Source organism: Tiliqua scincoides, chromosome 6, assembly GCF_035046505.1.
Source record: "Tiliqua scincoides isolate rTilSci1 chromosome 6, rTilSci1.hap2, whole genome shotgun sequence".
In the NCBI taxonomy this organism is placed as follows: Eukaryota; Metazoa; Chordata; class Lepidosauria; order Squamata; family Scincidae; genus Tiliqua; species Tiliqua scincoides.
The window spans coordinates 82662213-82681511 of NC_089826.1; the positions used below are offsets into that span (position 1 = coordinate 82662213).

Here is a 19299-nt window from a genome sequence, read left to right on the forward strand (position 1 = left end):
CGTGGTTCTCGTCTATTTCTAGTACGTCATGGTGTCAGTGGTTTGCTCGAGGCCATGTAAGATATGTATTATATATGTGTTCCAGATTTTGCCTGCCACGGCACTTTGCTGTGTATTAAATCTTACTTGGCTCACGAACTTAACATGCATCTCACATCAGACATCTGCATGAGACACAGTTGGGAACTGGCATGGCCTTTGAATTACAATGTTGTGACAGCACATCTAAATCGGAATGGTTGAAAATTGTGTAGTGATTCCATCAAAGGGGAGCACACTGGCGCAGGCCTGGAACCCAGGAACCCTTCAAGTGCCTGAGAGCAGGAGATTCAAAAATTAAATGGAAAACCTGCTTCTGTAGCTTTGTGTCACCATCAGCCACCCCCCAGACCTTTGTGTCACCATCAGCCACACCATCAGCTGTCTATTTTCAGCTTCTTGTCCCCTTTATGTGATGAGGGAGCCACCTGGATTATGGTATCAGCAGCTTCAGCTCTGAAAAGCAAGGCTGGCTCCAGGTTGGAGAATACTTTTTGCAAAGTGCTTCTGCTGGGTTCTGTACTTGTGGCTTCTCCACTTTGTGGGTGAGTTCTTGTAAGGTTCATGGCAGCACTGATTTTGGTGCAACAGAAGCCATTCTTTTTCTTTTGTTTTTGCCACCACTGTAGGCAATAATGACAGCAGAGCTTGTGGGGGGGGGGAGAATTGTTTTCTCTTTAAAATAGCCCATGGGGTTGCAATCAGGAGTGGAGCTGATACAAATTCTGAAAACCTCTGAATACTAGACTTCTGTGGTTCTGCTCCTTTTCATGGCTGCTAAAAGAAATGGGTTCTGCTGCATGCTTAGAGAAGCATAAGATTGGCCCTATGCGCCTTCACTAACAGATTATTTATTATTATTTTATTTAATGAATTTATATCCCACCTTTCAAACACACATTCGGGGCATCAAGGTGGCTGACAACATAAGAACATAGGAACAGCCCCACTGGATCAGGCCATAGGCCCATCTAGTCCAGCTTCCTGTATCTCACAGCGGCCCACCAAATGCTCCAGGGAGCACACCAGATAACAAGAGACCTCATCCTGGTGCCCTCCCTTGCATCTGGCCTTCTGACATAGCCCATTTCTAAAATCAGGAGGTTGCGCATACACATCATGGCTTGTACCCCGTAATGGATTTTTCCTCCAGAAACTTGTCCAATCCCTTTTTAAAGGTGTCCAGGCCAGATGCCGTCACCACATCCTGTGGCAAGGAGTTCCACAGACCAACCACACACTGTGTAAAGAAATATTTTCTCTTGTCTGTTCTAACTCTCCCAACACTCAAATTTTAGTGGATGTCCCCTGGTTCTGGTGTTTTGTGAAAACACAATACAACATACAAGATTAAAACAACATTAAAACTTTAAATACAAAGCAGTTAAAACAATAGATTGAACTCCTATGGATCACATAAAACTATTTTTAAAAATTGTTAAAAATTGAAGTTAAGTTAAAAAGCCAGCCCATCATGTCAGCAAACACTTTCTTAAATAAGAAGGCCCCACCCAAAGGCCTCCAGAGAGGAGGCTGTCCTTAGTTCCATGGGGAGGGAGTTCCTTAGGCAGGGCACCACCACCAAGAAGGTCCTGTTTCTTACTGCCATTCCCCTCACCTCTTTCAATGGTGGCACAGTTAAAAGGCTCACCTCTAAGAGGACAGACAGGATTACAAGGAAGGAGACGGTCCCTCAAATATTATCCAAAGCTATCTTTGACATCACTAATAGTAAGCATCTACCCAGGAAATACATTATTTCAGGGTTCCCAAACTGTATTACCTACCTAAGAACATAAGAACAGCCCCACTGGATCAGGCCATAGGTCCATCTAGTCCAGCTTCCTGTATCTCACAGCGGCCCACCCAATGACCCAGGGAGCACACCAGATAACACCAGAGACCTGCAAGGCTTCCTGGGAATTGTAGTTAAAGAACATAAGAACAGCCCCACTGGATCAGGCCATAGGCCCATCTAGTCCAGCTTCCTGTATCTCACAGCGGCCCACCCAATGCCCCAGGGAGCACACCAGATAACAAGAGACCTGCAAGGCTTCCTGGGAATTGTAGTTAAGAACATAAGAACAGCCCCACTGGATCAGACCATAGGCCCATCTAGTCCAGCTTCCTGTATCTCACAGCGGCCCACCCAATGCCCCAGGGAGCACAACAGATAACAAGAGACCTGCAAGGCTTCCTGGGAATTGTAGTTAAGAACATAAGAACAGCCCCACTGGATCAGGCCATAGGCCCATCTAGTCCAGCTTCCTGTATCTCACAGCGACCCACTCAATGCCCCAGGGAGCACACCAGATAACAAGAGACCTGCAAGGCTTCCTGGGAATTGTAGTTAAGAACATAAGAACAGCCCCACTGGATCAGGCCATAGGCCCATCTAGTCCAGCTTCCTGTATCTCACAGCGGCCCACCAAATGCCCCAGGGAGCACACCAGATAACAAGAGACCTCATCCTGGTGCCCTCCCTTGCATCTGGCCTTCTGACATAGCCCATTTCTAAAATTAGGAGGTTGCACATACACATCATGGCTTGCAACCCGCAATGGATTTTTCCTCCAGAAACTTGTCCAATCCCATTTTAAAGGCGCCCAGGCCAGACACCATCACCACATCCTGTGGCAAGGAGTCCCACAGACCAACCACACACTGAGTAAAGAAATATTTTCTCTTGTCTGTTCTAACTCTCCCAACACTCAATTTTAGCGGATGTCCCCTGGTTCTGGTGTTATGTGAGAGTGTAAAGAGCATCTCTCTATCCACCCCTGCATAATTTTGTATGTCTCAATCATGCCCCCCCTGCAAGGGATGTCACCAGGATGCGGGTCATGTGTGTTCCCTGGGGCATTTGGTGGGCCATTGTGAGATACAGGAAGCTGGACTGGATGGGCCTTTGGCCTGATTCAGCGGGGCTGTTCCTATGTACATTGCCATGCCCTGAGATGTCACAAGGCACTACCCTGGGGCATCAGAGGCCTCCAACCTGCTGGCGGCAAGATCTGCAATTGAGCTCCAGATGGCAGAAGCAGGCTCAGCCCAGTTGCCTGGGCTCCAATGTGCAATTTCTGCTTGCTTTGAAAAGCCTGCCTGCCCACCCTGAGCCTGTTACTGCTGTTTGAAGCTCCACTGTGTGTCTCTGAACCCAGAAGTAACTGGCGACCACCAGCCACTTCCAGGAGCCACTCACAGCATTTGCAGCAGCATGGAGGGAGATGGGTTGCATCTGATCGTCCGCAGGTTTTTCATCCCTCCCAGCCTTCTAAAAGCCTTATAAGGCCTTTAAATGTCACTTCTGGTTTTAGCTGAAAACTGGAATTGACATTCTAAGGCAGGGGTGTCAAACTCGTTTCCTACAGAGGGCTGAATAGTATTCATCATGCCTGCTGAGGGCCAGTAGTGAGGCCTTAGGAGTGGACCTCAACAGGTGGGAAACCCTGGCCTCTGAGCGGCCCACTTGGAGGCAGGCTGTGCAGCATGGCCTTTCCCAGTTACTTACTTTGGTAAACCTTTATTGGCATATTAGAGGTCCACAGACAATAATAAATATAACATAGCAGATATATACAACTTTCCTGGGTATTAGCTTCTGGCCTTTGCCATAGAGACTACCATTAAAAATTCTGCCACCAAATTGGTGATGGAAGGGGAATAATCGCTATGAAGGATTGCCTTTCCCAGTTTGAAGAGACACTTGGCCAACAGACTGAGGCTAAGAGGCAAAGACGGAAGGCCCATAGCCAGGGAGACAGACCAGGGACAGACTGCACTTGCTCCCGGTGTGGAAGGGACTGTCACTCCCGAATCGGCCTTTTCAGCCACACTAGACGCTGTTCCAGAAGCATTCAGAGCGCGATACCAGAGTCTTTCGAGACTGAAGGTTGCCAACTCATGGATGTCATTAAACAGGTCATAACCAAAAATAAGCACTTTTTCTCATTTAGGAACTCATTAGCTGCAAATGACAGAAAATACGCAAATCTTGGTCATATTTCAAGTTATGGGAGAGCCCAATTTTCATGTGGGCTGCCTTTTCAGCAGTAACACCTCAGTACTGCAGAGCAGCTGAGAGACTGAGGGCCAGATAAAAAGTTTCCGCAGGCCACATCCGGCCCCCCAGGCCTTATGTTTGACACCCCGTTCTAAGACCTCCCCAAGACCTGCAGAAGTTGTGCACAGACCCCCCCCCCCAGCCCTCAAAATGCTCTCCAGATGTGACTGGAACTCTGCTCTGGTTAGGTTCTTAGGGTTAAAGAGGCCAAATCAATTTTGGTATCTGTGGTGGGTCAGGGAACGGATCCCCCATGGACATCAAGGCACCACCTGTATATATTTCTTTTCTAACTAAGGATACCACTATTAATACAATTGTGCAACCCTTATGGAGAAAGTGTTCCAGAACCACCTTTGGTTATGGAACACCTTATGGAACACCTTATGGAGAAAGTGTTCCAGAACCACCTTTGGTTATGGTTTCTCCACTTATGGAGAAAGTGTTCCAGAACCACCTTTCAGAGCGCGATACCATAGTCTTTCGAGACTGAAGGTTGCCAACTAACTAACTATGGAGAAAGAAACAGCTGGTCTCAGTTGACGGGACACTACCAATCTTGCCCAGTTATTATAAGGAAGAGGATGGCTATTCCATGGAACCTGAAACATGTACAGCATACAGAAGCATTGAGTGGAGTAATAATGAAAAATAAAGGTGTTGTGTATTGCTTACTGTACATCATCTCCATTAGAAGGTGAATGAATAATATTGTCTTCTGAATGACCTTACACAGAACTGGGCACCAGTTATTTCTGATGGCAGTGCCGTGGTGTCTGTTACTATTTTAAATCAATGTGAATAAAAACAAAATATATATAACCTCATGTTTAGGCTCAACGAGGGTTGCATTGAACAGCCTTTATTTATAATCTGTAGCACTGTTGATATTGGAGTCCCTACAAACTGGCATAAATTTTGCTTTATGCTTTCTAAAATCCTATGCACAGCTAAAATGAAGACCGTATCAGAAGGGAAGAGTACAATATTTTTTCCTTATTGCCAAGTTATTGCTTAATCTGGCTTCTGTTGTCAATGTCAAAACTCCGCTGACTGTAGGAAATGGGGGTGGGGTGATGTTGTTTTATGGTTCTTCCTCCACGGAGGAGCTTATCTAGTAAACTTAATGTTCCTTCTTGACAAAGGCAATGCTACTGGCTTTCTGAATGTATACCCACCAATCCAATCCCCCCCCCCAGTGAAATATCATGTTTGCAGCACCCAAAGAGTAAGCAGTGCTGGCGGGAAGACCGGTGCCATCCTGCTGGCGCTGAATTCAGGAGCAGCACCTAAGCTCCTGCCAGACAGTGCAGGAGTGGGGGGAGGGCACGGAGGGGATGAAATGGGGCATGGAGAGGGCAGAGAAGGGGCACTTCAGGCTCAGGAGTGGGGCAGAATTGGTGGCACTGTCATACGCCGTATCCTGTTCCCCTCCCAGGCCTTAAAGGCCGACATGGGCCTTTTCAGACTTGCGCCACCAATTTTACTGGTGAAGAATCAAGTAGCCCCATTATGCAAGCTGGGGATCTACCAGCAAAGCAATTACAAGTTCAGTCCCAACTGGTCCCCAGTCAAGGTGCTCTTCTTTGGACCCCAGGGTTTAGCCTCACCCCAAGTCTTTTTGCCACATGCTTCTCACATTGAAGCCCTCTTGAATCTGCCTTCTTGGGTAAATTTGGGGTCTCAGTGAGCTGGCTTGTATGTTGGCCCGGGGTCTGTGGCCAGATCCGTGCCTGTAGGAAAGGCTCCATCTCAGGGCAAGGGTTATATCTCTAATCCGCTAGCCTGAGACCTGGACTGATCTCCCACCTCCAGTCACTCCAGTAGGGTGGGTCAGATTTATGTGCCGGGCTAGTGAGTTCCTCCCAGGATTGCCAGCACCACAGATTTACCCTGCCGTCCGCCTCTCTATGGCTTATTCCTCCCTGACTTTACCCTCTTTCTCTTGTTCCTGTTTCCTCCAAGGGCCTCCCTCTCCTCTCCACTTCCTTCCCTGTCCCTTTCCTTCTCCTCTCTGTCTGTTCCTCCATTGTCTTCCCCTTACTCCACTCTGCCTTCCAGCTTCTCCTTCCCACCTCCCTCTGTCTCCCCTCCTCCCAATCCCGTTTTCTCCTCAGGCCAACCATTATATGGGTGAGCCCAACCGACCAGCTCCACATGTTTCAGCCGTCAATCAGCTGGGCTCTTGCTGGCCTCCTCTTGCTGTGTGTGACCAGCTGATAACATAATTGGCCGGCTTGGTCAAAGAGCACTGCTGGTTAATGCTGATTCCCAGGATCCCCTTCCACTGCTGGCAAGAACAGCACTACGCAGCAACATCAGGTCTCCTTTTCTAAACCATAGTTATAGTCATTTCTCAGGATCCACTAGGGTTAGGTTCCTGGAAAACCTAATGGATACCAAATTTACTGAATCATTGAGCCTATGGGGAAAATGGGGTTAGGTTTCAGTGGACTCTCTTCACCATACACTCTATGAACTTTATGAACCTGAATCTTAACTTGAAGCCTATGGGGCTGGGTGATAGCGAGGACTCATCAACATCTCCAACATCTGATGCTTTCTGCTGGGTATCCCTCAATGCATTCAAGACTGTGGCAATGGTGATTTCTCTGTGCTGGTTAGCAGTGGGAATGATGTTTCACCTGTCCTCCTCCTCCACCTGTCTCTTGCCTCCTTCCCTGGGCTTATCCTAACCCCAAAGCAGCCCCCTTATCAGGGACTTCTCATCATCAGCCTCTCATCATCACTACAGTTATGAAGTTTCAGCTGGAGTCCCCAAGACGGTGCCCAAGACAGTGGGCCAGGATACTGGGGTTCCCCAACCAAATAAGGGCTTCCTGGTTTACACAGGAATCAGAATGTGTTTACAGGAATTGTGCTCCAGCCAACCCCAAAGTCTGTGTTTCTTCTTGGGCCAAACTAGATGTGACACATCACCGTCCCAAAAGGTTGCAAACTTTGGTAGAGAAATAGTGGAAAGGAATGGGCTGCTTAACCCTTTCTCAGCCAATCTTTTCTTCCTACTCAAAATCTTACTCCCCACCTGTTTTTCTGCCCAAGGCAGAAAAGTGAAAGATATAGATACCCAAGTATTTTCCTCCATGAAGGAAAAGGAAATGGGGGAGGGGGATTTTCTAAGTCATGTAGGAAAAGGGTTAAGCAGCTTCCCATTCCTCCACTCAAACTAATAGCCTTTTGAGGTTTGTTTAGATCTGAAAGACACCAGCATGTAATTAATCTGTTGAACCCCTTGCCACAGGATGTGGTGATGACATCTGGCCCTTTAAAAGGGTATTGGACAAATTTCTGGAGGAAAAGTCCATCTCAGGTTACAAGCCATGATGGTATGTGCTCCTAGTTTTAGAAATAGACGAGAATGCCAGGTCCAAGGGAGTGACAACAGGATGCAAGTCTCTTTTCTTGTGTGCTCCTTGAGGCATCTGGCAGGCCTCTGTGAGATGCAGGGAGCTGTACCCCATGGGCCTTTGGCCTGATCTAGCGGGGCTCTTCTTACGTTCTTATGATTTTAAAAAAATCAAGGGAAAGATTTATGTGTCTGCCTGTATGTTTAGTTTGAAATTCAGGTATCTGGATGAGTGGGGTGTTTTTTTCTAATTCTCTTTTGTCCCCAGACAAAGGGTACACATCAAGAACATAAAATGGCTTTTACAAATTCATTTAAACATGGTTAAAATGCATTTGCAGCCATAGGTTCTTAAAACTCTTCAGTATCAAACAATACAAAAACAACCCGTGCTGTGCTTTTATCCTTTGAAGAGCTCACAGCTGGAGAGAGCTGATTTTGGAAAGGGGAACACTGCTGGTTATAGACACGGGGTCTGATCCCAGATTCTTCATTCATCTGGTGCCTGGGGGGAGAAATCCTTAACTGGGAGTCTCAGAGCTGCACCAAAGCAATGGATGCTTTGAAAATCACCTAACTGGGACGTACCGCGGTTGATGACATTTTGCCTGGTCGACAAGGCTCTGAATGAAACGCATGAACTCCTGTTCTCACCCATCTTTAAGGAGATTGAACTTAACCACCAGTTCTCCTCAATGCCTGCTTCCCCACTGTGACAAGAGCCAATTCTGAGGTCTTTCAAAGACGGGCAGTAAAAACACCTGTATTTGAAGCCCTTGCAGTGAAAAAAGAAGGCTCTAAATCAACTTCCAGCTAAGCTGCTAGTTTAAAGCCTGTATTTTCAGAACTGGGTGCTTTCCAATGAGTAACCTCAGCTCCAACTGATAGTACTTCAGAGTCAACTAGCAATGAAAAACAGCCACTTCAGTTGACACCAGAAGCTCTGGGATCCATTTTAAAATACAGAAGTATCAAGATATGTAGATGGACCTTACAAAGGAGCATTTTAATACAGTCATAAGACAAGAGATACCAGGACATCTGCAAGAGGGATCTGAAGGCCTTAGGAGTGGACCTCAACTGGTGGGAAACCCTGGCCTCTGAGCAGCCCGCTTGGAGGCAGGCTGTGCAGCATGGCCTTTCCCAGTTTGAAGAGACACTTGGCCAACAGACTGAGGCAAAGAGGCAAAGAAGGAAGGCCCACAGCCAGGGAGACAGACCAGGGACACACTACACTTGCTCCTGGTGTGGAAGGGATTGCCACTCCCGAATCGGCCTTTTCAGCCACACTACACGCTGTTCCAGAACCACCATTCAGAGCGCGATATCATAGTCTTTCGAGACTGAAGGTTGTCAACACATAAGACAAGAGACCTCCATCAGGTTGCCACTCCCTTGCATCTGGCATTCTGAGGTAGTCTACTTAAAAATAACTGTTCTTATTTACCGGCTACATTCCTGATGCTGACAATTCAGAGATACTAAAATAAGCATAGGTACTTGGGGTTCATAACATATCTGTAGTTTCTGTTGATTATAAGGACATTAACAACTCAAAATTGATGCATTTGAATCCCTGCTTTCCAATGTGGCAGCCACGCCTTGTGAGGAGACTGGTTACAGCCCTGGTTTTACTCTCCATGTGTGAACAGTGTAAGAAGAGTGAACACTGAGTCATTTGCCTAAGATTTCTAAATAAATCCAAGCCTTATAACTCCATCATAGGCATGTCTAGTAAGCCCCAATGAGTTCAACAGGACCTCCAGGTAAGCCCGAATAGCAGGGGTTCTCAAAGTGTGCATCATGATGCCTAGGGCATCGTGGCACACTCACAGGGGCACTGCATGATGTCCATAGTTGCCTCTTCTATCTGTTCTCCTGGGCACTGCAATCCTGGATCTCACAAAATCTCATGAGACTCAAGATGGCGGGTCCCAACCTCATGAGATGCGGGTACCACCGTCTTGGATCTCACAAAATTTTGTGACATCACAGATGGTGGCTCGAAAATGAGATTTGGGTGCCACCATCTGGGATATCAATGAGATTTCACAAGATTCTAGATAGCGGCACCCAGCTAAACCAGGAAGAGGAGGCTGCAGGGTCGTCGTGACCCAGGTAAGTTTGGGCACCACTGATGTGTAGGATTGCCTTACTTTAGTGCAATCATGTTTTTATTGAAGCAAGGGAGCCAAGCTGAACATTATACAACTTGAAAAATGCACAAGGTTATAGAACCCCCTTTGAGGCACACGTCATTCGTGATCATCAATGAATGATTTTAAATCAATCAGCTAGTTCTCCATTCTTTAATTGATTAATGTGCAGTTCATAAATCTGCATGTTTCTGTGAACATTCAGTAACTGGAGTGGCAAACTAGGTTTATTGAGAACTCTTGTTACTGATACCTGGAGACAATAGCAAATATACGTAGCGATACATTCTCTCTGCAGACACCCTAAACTTGAAGAGAACCTCAAAGTGAGATCCTAACCTTTCACGAATTGTGAAATTCATCACTTTGATAGTTGTTTTCTGCTTAGCTCAATTCAACTGCCCCCCCACCTACACCCCCCCCCCCCAGCCATTGATGGCTTCAAGCACTAATTTCAGCAGCCTTGGAAGTCTGAAGCAGTTTCCAGGCAGCCCTTACAACGCAGGAAAGTGTCTGATTTCATGATGGACTAAAGCAATTTGTCTATTCCTATGAAGCTCTTTCAAGCCACTTTGTAAAGGCAAAATTATCTCCTTGGAAACATTTTCTCACTGTTTTTTTCCCCCCTCTGTTGTGTTATATTGTTGAAGAAAACTGGGATAAATGGAAGGCTGTCATTGAGTGGCTTTGATGGTTTTCTTAACCTGGAGAGTCCATCTTGAGTGGCTTCTGAATCGCAGCTGCTACCTATAAATGGCAGCTATTTTGTCACTCACAGGCACACTTCATCTTGTTTAATTTTCATTTTTCTTTTCTTTTTCTTTCCTTGCAGAGTTTATTTTGCAAAGCTGTACTAGTAGGGTTTCCCACCATTCCTTCCTGAACTGCTCGGCTGTGTATTAATAGCTTAACAACTTGCCGAAATTCTGAAACTGCATCTTTTTTCCCCCAAAAAAGAAAAGTGAAAGAGGTTGGGGCAATTACATGTGCAAAAAGGCTGGCAGGGGAAGCGTGAAACAACAATCGACTCCAGCTCTGAAGATACATTAAGAGGGAACAACGACACCTAGATAAAGCCTGCCTGTCACAAAAACTCCCACCAGCCCTGCAAATGCACATAAATCTTTGCACGATGTGGCACTGTTGCGATCCCCTTATTGAAGAGGAGGAAGGTGTGTCTGAGAGATGGTGGCTTGCCTACAGCTCCTGTGGCCGACATAAAATTTGAACTCGTGACTTTCGAGGCTGTTCTCTGTCACTATGCTACACCAGCTCTCTCCCAGGGCCACAGATCTCTTAGCCAGTATCTGTGTCCTTAAGTTACATGGAGGATCAAAACGGATGAATGTTTTAACGATAAGAATGGCGTGTAATGAATCACCCGCACCTACGGCTTTATATATTTAATACATGAAGGATGCTTGCCTGCCAAAGGGGTAATGCAACCTTTATCAGCAAGTAAAACCGAGCTTTCTGTTACCAAAGCTTTTTTCCCCAATCTGTTCAGGCTCCATCAGTCTCTCTCCCATACTTTAAGCACAACAAAACCTTTCCACTTCATTTTCAGCACAAAAACATTATAGAAAACAAGCTTGCAGGGGAAGTATGTGCTGAATGCATCAGTAAAGGGCAGGGATCTGAATCTACATCTGGGGATTTGTCATCTGCCAGTCTGTCTCTTTCATGATGAGTCAGAGATGGGGTGACCCAGAATACCATGTGATGCAGTCTCAGGTCCGCAGTCTATGCGCTACCAAAAAAACACCAACCAAAAAAACACCAGTTTTTGGCGCATTGTCATGAAACCCAGAAGTGTGGGACTCCTGGTTTCATTTAGAGAGACAGCACAAACTCACTGGAAGTCCCTCACTTTCAGGTTTCAGGGCAGCACATGAAGAGTATGGTAATTAGACTACCCCATTTTAGCTGGTGCAATCTGCATAATGCCATCAACAGGAGTAGAAAACTAGCCTGTGATCAACCACTGGAGTACCCCAGTGTATATCTGCCAACACAAGTGCACTCAGTAGCAATCCTGTCTGTATCTAGTTGGTCTAAGTAAAGTGTATGACTTAACTGAACGTAAGAACAGCCCCACTGGATCAGGCCATAGGCCCATCTAGTCCCTGTATCTCACAGCGGCCCACCAAATGCTCCAGGGAGCACACCAGATAACAAGAGACTTCATCCTGGTGCCCTCCCTTGCATCTGGCCTTCTGACATAGCCCATTTCTAAAATCAGGAGGTTGCGCATACACATCATGGCTTGTACCCCGTAATGGATTTTTCCTCCAGAAAAATAACTGTCTGAATTGTACACATTAATGTTCAGATTAAAGGTGTAAAACTCATCTTAAAGGTTCCTTGGGTACCTGGAGCACAAGGAGGTCCCTATTCACTTCAGTGAGTAGAAGAGGTTCCATGCACTTTTCTCTCTGCACTCAGGGTTGCCCCATCCATACAAGTGAATGGGCAAACTTGTATGCACAGGAGCTTTATGTGTACTTTAGAAAACACATGGAGCTTTGAGGTGGAACTACAATATTTTTATAATCACCATCATATCCTTCCCAAGCTGAGCACACCTGTTTCCTTCAGGAGACTGTTGAGTTTTATGAACATTGGGTTGAAATATCAATATTCTCTGCAAAGCTCACAGCTAATTAACAGCTGTTGTTTTCCAGCACTTCAATTTGTACTTTTCCTCTACGAAAACAATTCACGATTTATGTATTTTATATTAAAATATACGAGTGCACCTGCATAAAAATGATGTATCTTAATCTAAAGATGATTTTGTTTTCCAGAATCTGATGGCTATTCAGAACCTCCACCCATACATCTTAGAAAAGGAACTGCATACCTGAATTTATTTTTTTGTTTTAAAGGACCAAGGTCATCTACAACAGATTATGACAATATTCAGTTATAATCTAGCAATTCCTAGAAAAAGTACAGCATATACAATGGAATCAGTAGGACAAACGAGAGCATTAAATCCAGCCATTTTGATCTATGTGAATGCAGATCAACAAATAAAGCCAATGGGATAATTTTAATAATATAATGCTTTCTTGTCTGTGATTGGTAGAATTAAGATGGGTATATTTTACAGTTACAAACTCCAAATTACTATGTGCTCATACAAATTACCAACGTATCTTGGGGTGAACTCTCTCACTCGGAGACAGGCTGGCCACTCCCATCATGCATAATGCTAAATAGTAAAGAAAATTTAACCTCAGGTGATTAAAAGTTCATATATAGTTTCCCTGTGTCTGGCAGAGTGTCATGTGTGTTTCTAGTTACACATGACTAGAAATCATCAAATTTCTAGTCTAGAAATCATCTATATCAGCTATTTTCAACCGATGTTCCACTACACACCATGGTGTGCCGCGAAAGGTCCACAGGTGCACCATGGGAGCTTGGAGCACAGCAGTTGAAAATCATAGGAAAACTGTTCTTAGTTCTGCAGTTTTGATTCTAGGGCAACTGTGTGAAGTAACAAATAGTCTCTCCCTCTTCCTCCACTGGCTCTGAACCTGGAAGAGTCTTCTGGAAGCAGGAGGAATTGACATCACAAGTGGTGAAGACCATAGAGAAGACCATAGAGGTCAGTGTGCTATGAGAAGAAAAACATTGAAAATCACTGATCTACAGTCTAATTTTTCACCTTACTGTTCTGTCCCAAAATTAACACCCTCCTGGACTTTGGACTTTGCTCTCTGTCTGGAGAGGTTGAAGAGCTTTCTGTCTGATCTGGTCCGGAGATAGATGCCTTCTGCTGCAGTTCCAAAGGCATGCTTTGTGAAATGTCTGCTGAAATGTCTGTGTGACTTTCCTCTTTGCCGACAATGCAGCTGTCACTACCCACTCTGCCAAAGATCTCCAGCAGCTCATGGATCGTTTTAGCAAGGCCTGCCAAGATTTTGGACTGACAATCAGCCTTAAGAAAACACAGGTCATGGTTCAGGATGTGGACTCACCTCCCTGCATTACAATCTCTGTGGATGAACTGGAGGTTGTCCATGACTTTGTGTACCCTGGCTCAACGATCTCAGACACTCTTTCTCTTGATACCAAGCTAAACAAACGCATCGGTAAAGCAGCTACCACATTTTCCAGACTCACAAAGAGAGTCTGGTCCAACAAGAAGCTGACAGAACATATCAAGATCCAGGTCTACAGAGCTTGTGTCCTGAGTACACTTCTGTACTGCAGCGAGTCATGGACTCTTCGCTCACAACAGGAGAGGAAACTGAACGCTTTCCACATGCGCTGCCTCCGATGCATTCTCGGCATCACCTGGCAGGACAAAGTTCCAAACAACACAGTCCTGGAACGTGCTGGAATCCCTAGCATGTATGCACTGCTGAAACAGAGACGCCTGCGTTGGCTCGGTCATGTTGTGAAAATGGATGATGGCCGGATCCCAAAGGATCTCCTCTATGGTGAACTCGTGCAAGGAAAACGCCCTACAGGTAGACCACAGCTGCGATACAAGGACATCTGCAAGAGGGATCTGAAGGCCTTAGGAGTGGACCTCAACAGGTGGGAAACCCTGGCCTCTGAGCGGCCCGCTTGGAGGCAGGATGTGCAGCATGGCCTTTCCCAGTTTGAAGAGACACTTGGCCAACAGTCTGAGGCAAAGAGGCAAAGAAGGAAGGCCCATAGCCAGGGAGACAGACCAGGGACAGACTGCACTTGCTCCCAGTGTGGAAGGGATTGTCACTCCCGGATTGGCCTTTTCAGCCACACTAGATGCTGTTCCAGAACCACCATTCAGAGCGCGATACCATAGTCTTTCGAGACTGAAGGTTGCCAACATTTCAGCACCCTCCTTATTTCTGGAAACAACAGCTGTGGTGTACAAGGGAATGAACACAGAACTCCTTATCTATAGCAATTAACCAAATTTATTGCTACAAACACTCCCCTGCAATTCCTCTTGTCCAAAGGCTTTCCCTCCCCAAAACTCCACTTAACACAGTGGGTAAAGATCCAAAGCCTCCAGTCCAAGTCCACAGTCTAATCTCCAAAGCACAGTCTCATCTTCCCAGTACAGTCTCCAGTCAGCAGGGTCCTGTCAGTCCTCTCTTCTGTGTCCTCCAGCAGGGTCCTGGCGGTCCCCTTCTCCTGTAGATCTGGGGTCCTATAGATCTGGGTCGGTTGGTGGCTTTGCTCCTTCTGAAGCTGCCTTTTATCCTGCAGCCACTTGTTAAGTCCAAATTAGGCTCAGGTGAGCCATCCCTTCAGTCCATGTTCATTCAAAGTCCCATCAAGGTCAAATGAAGCTCAGGTGTCCATCAGAGTCTCCATTGGCCTTGGTTGATTACAGCTGTGGAGCCAGCCCTGCCCTTCCCAGAGCTGTCAACCAGCTGTCAAAACATGGGAATCGCTGTCAACGCCACATCAGCCCCCTGATGATCTTCTGATCTTCCATTACACTTACTAAAGGCCTAACTCTATGCTACATTAATATTGGCTTCAGGCTTGCCATTAAACCGCCGCATCAGCAGATTTCAGAACACTGATGCCCAGCAATCTATATTGTGGGGAGGATCTCTGCCCAAGGATAGTGTTTGCTTCTGCAGACCTTGTCCTGGGGAGGGTAAGATGGCAGAGCTACAGAGCACGCAGGCATTGAAGGGGGGGGGGTTTACCGGAGTGGGATTTGCTGGCATGCTGCCCAATGATTGGCGAATCCTGGCAATTTTGCCATGGGTGCTGGGAGAGTGTCTGGTATCATTGGCATATTCTCTGCAGTTTATCTGCTTCTCAGCCTTGCTACTGGCATTACACTGGTTTAAACTGGCTGCTGGATTGGGACAATCATAGGATTGCCCAGCTCATCAGTAGGGACCTGGGCTTTATGACTCAATCATATGAATGTCAACAGGAAAGTGATAGATAGACTCTGGTAGAGGAAACCAATATTATGGATTACTCAAATAACCAAAGAAAGCAAATTATATATAATGTTTTCATGCATGTTCAGAAATATTGTACTGAAACTGATAATCCACTACTGATCCAGGAATTGTTGCATCATTTGTAAACCCTCTTATGTTCAATATGTTGAACATATTCAACACTGTTCCAGCTGTTCAATATGCCATGTTCTGCTGCTAAAGCCCTCCCTCCATTGGCTCCCCTCCCACAAGAAAAGAGCTTTAGTGTGGGACAGATATGTGCATGTAACAGTGTGCATGAAACCACAGCTGGATCGTGTTAGAGTTATTGTCTGCCCATACCCTCAAGTGTAACGAATAATTTAAAACAAGGGTGTTAAACATAAGGCCTGTGGGCTGGATGTGGCCCACAGAAGCTCTCTATTTGGCATATATGATAGCCCAACGTAGCTCTCAGCTGCTGAGCTGTGAAGAGATACATTGACAGAAGCAACACTGCTGAAAGGGTGGCGCTAGGAAAGCCATTTATCATGCAGGCCACTCTTTCATCAGCGCTAAGGTGTCACTGCTGAAGGGGTAGCCTCCATGATCATTGGGCTCCCCCAGTGTCACCCTTTCAGCAGCACCACTTCTGCTGAGACATTACTTTGCAGAGCACCTCTCAGATGCTAAGATGCTCTGCTAAAAGTGTGGCCCATGTGATAATTGGGGTCTCCCATATCTTGGAAAGTATGTCCAAGGTTTGGGAATTCTCTCTTCTATCATTTGCAGCTAATGAGCTCCTACTTGAGGAGGGGTAAGTGCTTATTTCTGGTTATCAACTGCTTAAAGATGTCACTCCCTTATGAATGTCATCACTTCTGGCCCTCAGCAGGGGCCATGAATGCTATCTGACCAGCTGTGTGAAGCACAGATTGTCTTGTGTTCTCCCTGAAGCATTTGGTGGGCCACTGTGAGATACAGTCAGCTGGACTAGATGGGCCTTTGGCCTGATCCAGCGGGGCTCTTCTTATGTTTTTATGTTCTTAAATTTGACACTCCCGATTTAAATTATTGACATGGATATTTTGAAGCTCATATGAATTTCAACCCCATATTTTTCAAGAAGCTGCCTTTAAATAGTATCTTGAAACGTTTTCTTCTTGGCTGAATATATTTGCCCTTCATTTCATGTGCTCTGATGCCAAGTCCCATTACAGAGATTTAAAAGCATGGTAGTGTTTTGAGGACAAGAAATCTAATATGATATCTGTGAATGTAGCCATTAAAAGTGTGTGCGTTTCAGGATGCTTTAAGAAGTGAGCCAAGGGCAGGAAGCAGGAAAACAAAGTACCAGTGTTTGGGCAAACCTTATCAGACTCTTCCCTCCTTCATTCTGGAAAATGTTTCACAAATAATTATCTGCTTTATCCTTAGGGAAGAAAGAAAGCCAAGCTTGGATTTATTGCAGGTATCCCAATTCACTAGATTAGGCTGCAGTGGAGAGACAAAGCAACAGTGTGGTTACTTAAATGTCAGGTTTGAATACCCATATTGTCACTGGCCTAACAGGGCGCGATTCATACCTCGTACATGGGAGAACAGTTTCCCTGATATTGCCAGCTTTGATTTTGTCTCATCTTTTGTGTCTAGAGCATAAAAATAGCACTTGTGGTTTTACTCATCCCCAGCAGAATTCCTCATTGTTAATGCAATTCATCACCAGCCTCTCTGCGGAAAGCTGCTAAGATGTGTCCCTGTTTGGCGTCTCTGAAATCTTTATATTGCAGTCATGCCGCTTCATTAATTTGTGCTATATTTGTGTTGCTCCGGGACCAGGTGACGGCTGTCATTGGAAATTAACGCAACTGAGAGATCCGTTTATTCTTTTCCCTCTTGCTGACAGCCGGCTCGTTCGTACATGTAGGTCTGTCGCTCAAGGGATGCAGCATCAAGTGGTGCCCTCCATGTGTGAGTGAGTTTTCATTCCAGTAGACCAGCAGTTCCCAAACTGTGAGTCAGGCAGACCAGTGAGTAGCCACCTGATTTTTGATGGGTCGTGAAATGAAACTGACAAGCTGACAAGGAAAATGCATTAAGCCCTATGGAAAGCAAAACTGAGCCTCAATGTGTGATCACTCACAAATATACAAACATGCCTTGGTCCACTCTGAAGGGCAGGCTGAGAGGAATGCAACACAATAGAATGGTCCCGACCCAATGAACAGAGGCCCCAAAAATCTCTCTAGAAGGAAGTCCCCCCTCCCAGCTGACAAGGAAGCAACTGTTACCCTGCACATGCCCAATCTCATCTGACCTTGGAAGCTAAGCAGGGTCAGGCCTGGTTAGTACTTGGATGGGAGACCGCTTGGGAATACTGGGTGCTGTAGGCTTATACCATGATCTTGGAAGCTAAGCAAGGTCAGGCCTGGTTAGTACTTGGATGGGAGACTGCCTGCGAATACCGGGTGCTGTGGGCTTATACCATAGTCTTTCGAGACTGAAGGTTGCCAACCATTATGGAAAGAGAAACTGACTCGTATATGTGTGTTTACTCTTGAGTAGGCAAACACACCATGGTTCTTCTTCAGGTTTGAGTGGCTGCTAAAGTGAAACTCTTTAAGGTCTTGTAAGGTCAGGTGGGCCCTGACAGAGTGTCATTTTAAAAAAAAATGGTTGCTGGTGCTAAAATGTTTGGGAACTAGTGGTGTAGCTAGTGGGGGTGCAAAGCACTAAGTTTTGCAGGCAGCCTCACTGCAGCCTGCAAGCCGCCCCTCCTCCTCCCCTTCAGAGCCACTCCAGGTCACTGAATGACTTTCAGTCAGTCACCATCTTTCAGCCTTACCTACCTACCTCACAGGTCCGTTGAGAGGAGAAAGAGAAAAAGGAGGGCCATATACACCAGTATTTCTCAACTAGTGGTACTTGAGGTGGTGTCTGGTGGTACTTATGGGACCTCTGGACACCTGCCACCCAGCAGCAAGTCCAGGAATAGGTATTGGGTATTGGCAACCTTCAGTCTCGAAAGACTATGGTATCGCGCTCTGAAAGGTGGTCGAAGTTGGAGTGTCCTCTCCAGTGCGCGAAGCCTGGGTAAAGAAGGTATGGAGGATAGGCTGTTACCCATGCAGCAAATCCCCCCTCTCCACATCGCTGGAATGGTCCAAAGGAAAGGCAGAGGCCAATACGGTTGGTTCCAGCGGCGTCGCAGGAGTTGCCAGAACATGACTGTGTTCAGCCATGAACTGCCTCAGGGACTCCGGCTCCGGATTTTGCCTCGAGGTTGACTCCTGAAGCCTTTTCCACAACTGGATATAGCCACAAGGCAGTGGAGGTTTGGGATCTGAGTTTTCCTTCTCTTAGATGAGCTGCCTTCCCCCCCTCCCACCCTGCATAAGACCAGGAATGCAATACAACATATTAACAGTATTTATATATTAACAGTATTTATTAACACTATTAACAGTATTTATATACCGCTTTTCAACTAAAAGTTCACAAAGCGGTTTGCAGAGAAAAATCAAATAACCAAACATACAGTGGTAGGAGGCTCCGAAACATGCTTTTCCACACTAAAAAAGCCCTCCTGTCCACCCTGAGTCTCTTACTGATGTTGATAGCAATACATCTGGCCTCCCAACCCAGAAGTAACAGACAATGATGTCATCACCAGTTACTTTTGGTAGTACTTTGAATAGGTGGACCATATGAAGTGATATGACGGAGGACAAATGTTGAGAAATGCTGGTATATACTACTTTGTGCTTTGTGGATGTAGGC

General features: G+C 46.0%; 1 pseudogene; it reads left to right on the forward strand.

The window, feature by feature from the left end:
- Nucleotides 1-17795: 17795 nt before the first annotated feature.
- LOC136656740 (5S ribosomal RNA) lies at nucleotides 17796-17912 on the forward strand (annotated as a pseudogene).
- The last annotated feature ends 1387 nt before the right edge of the window (nucleotides 17913-19299 follow it).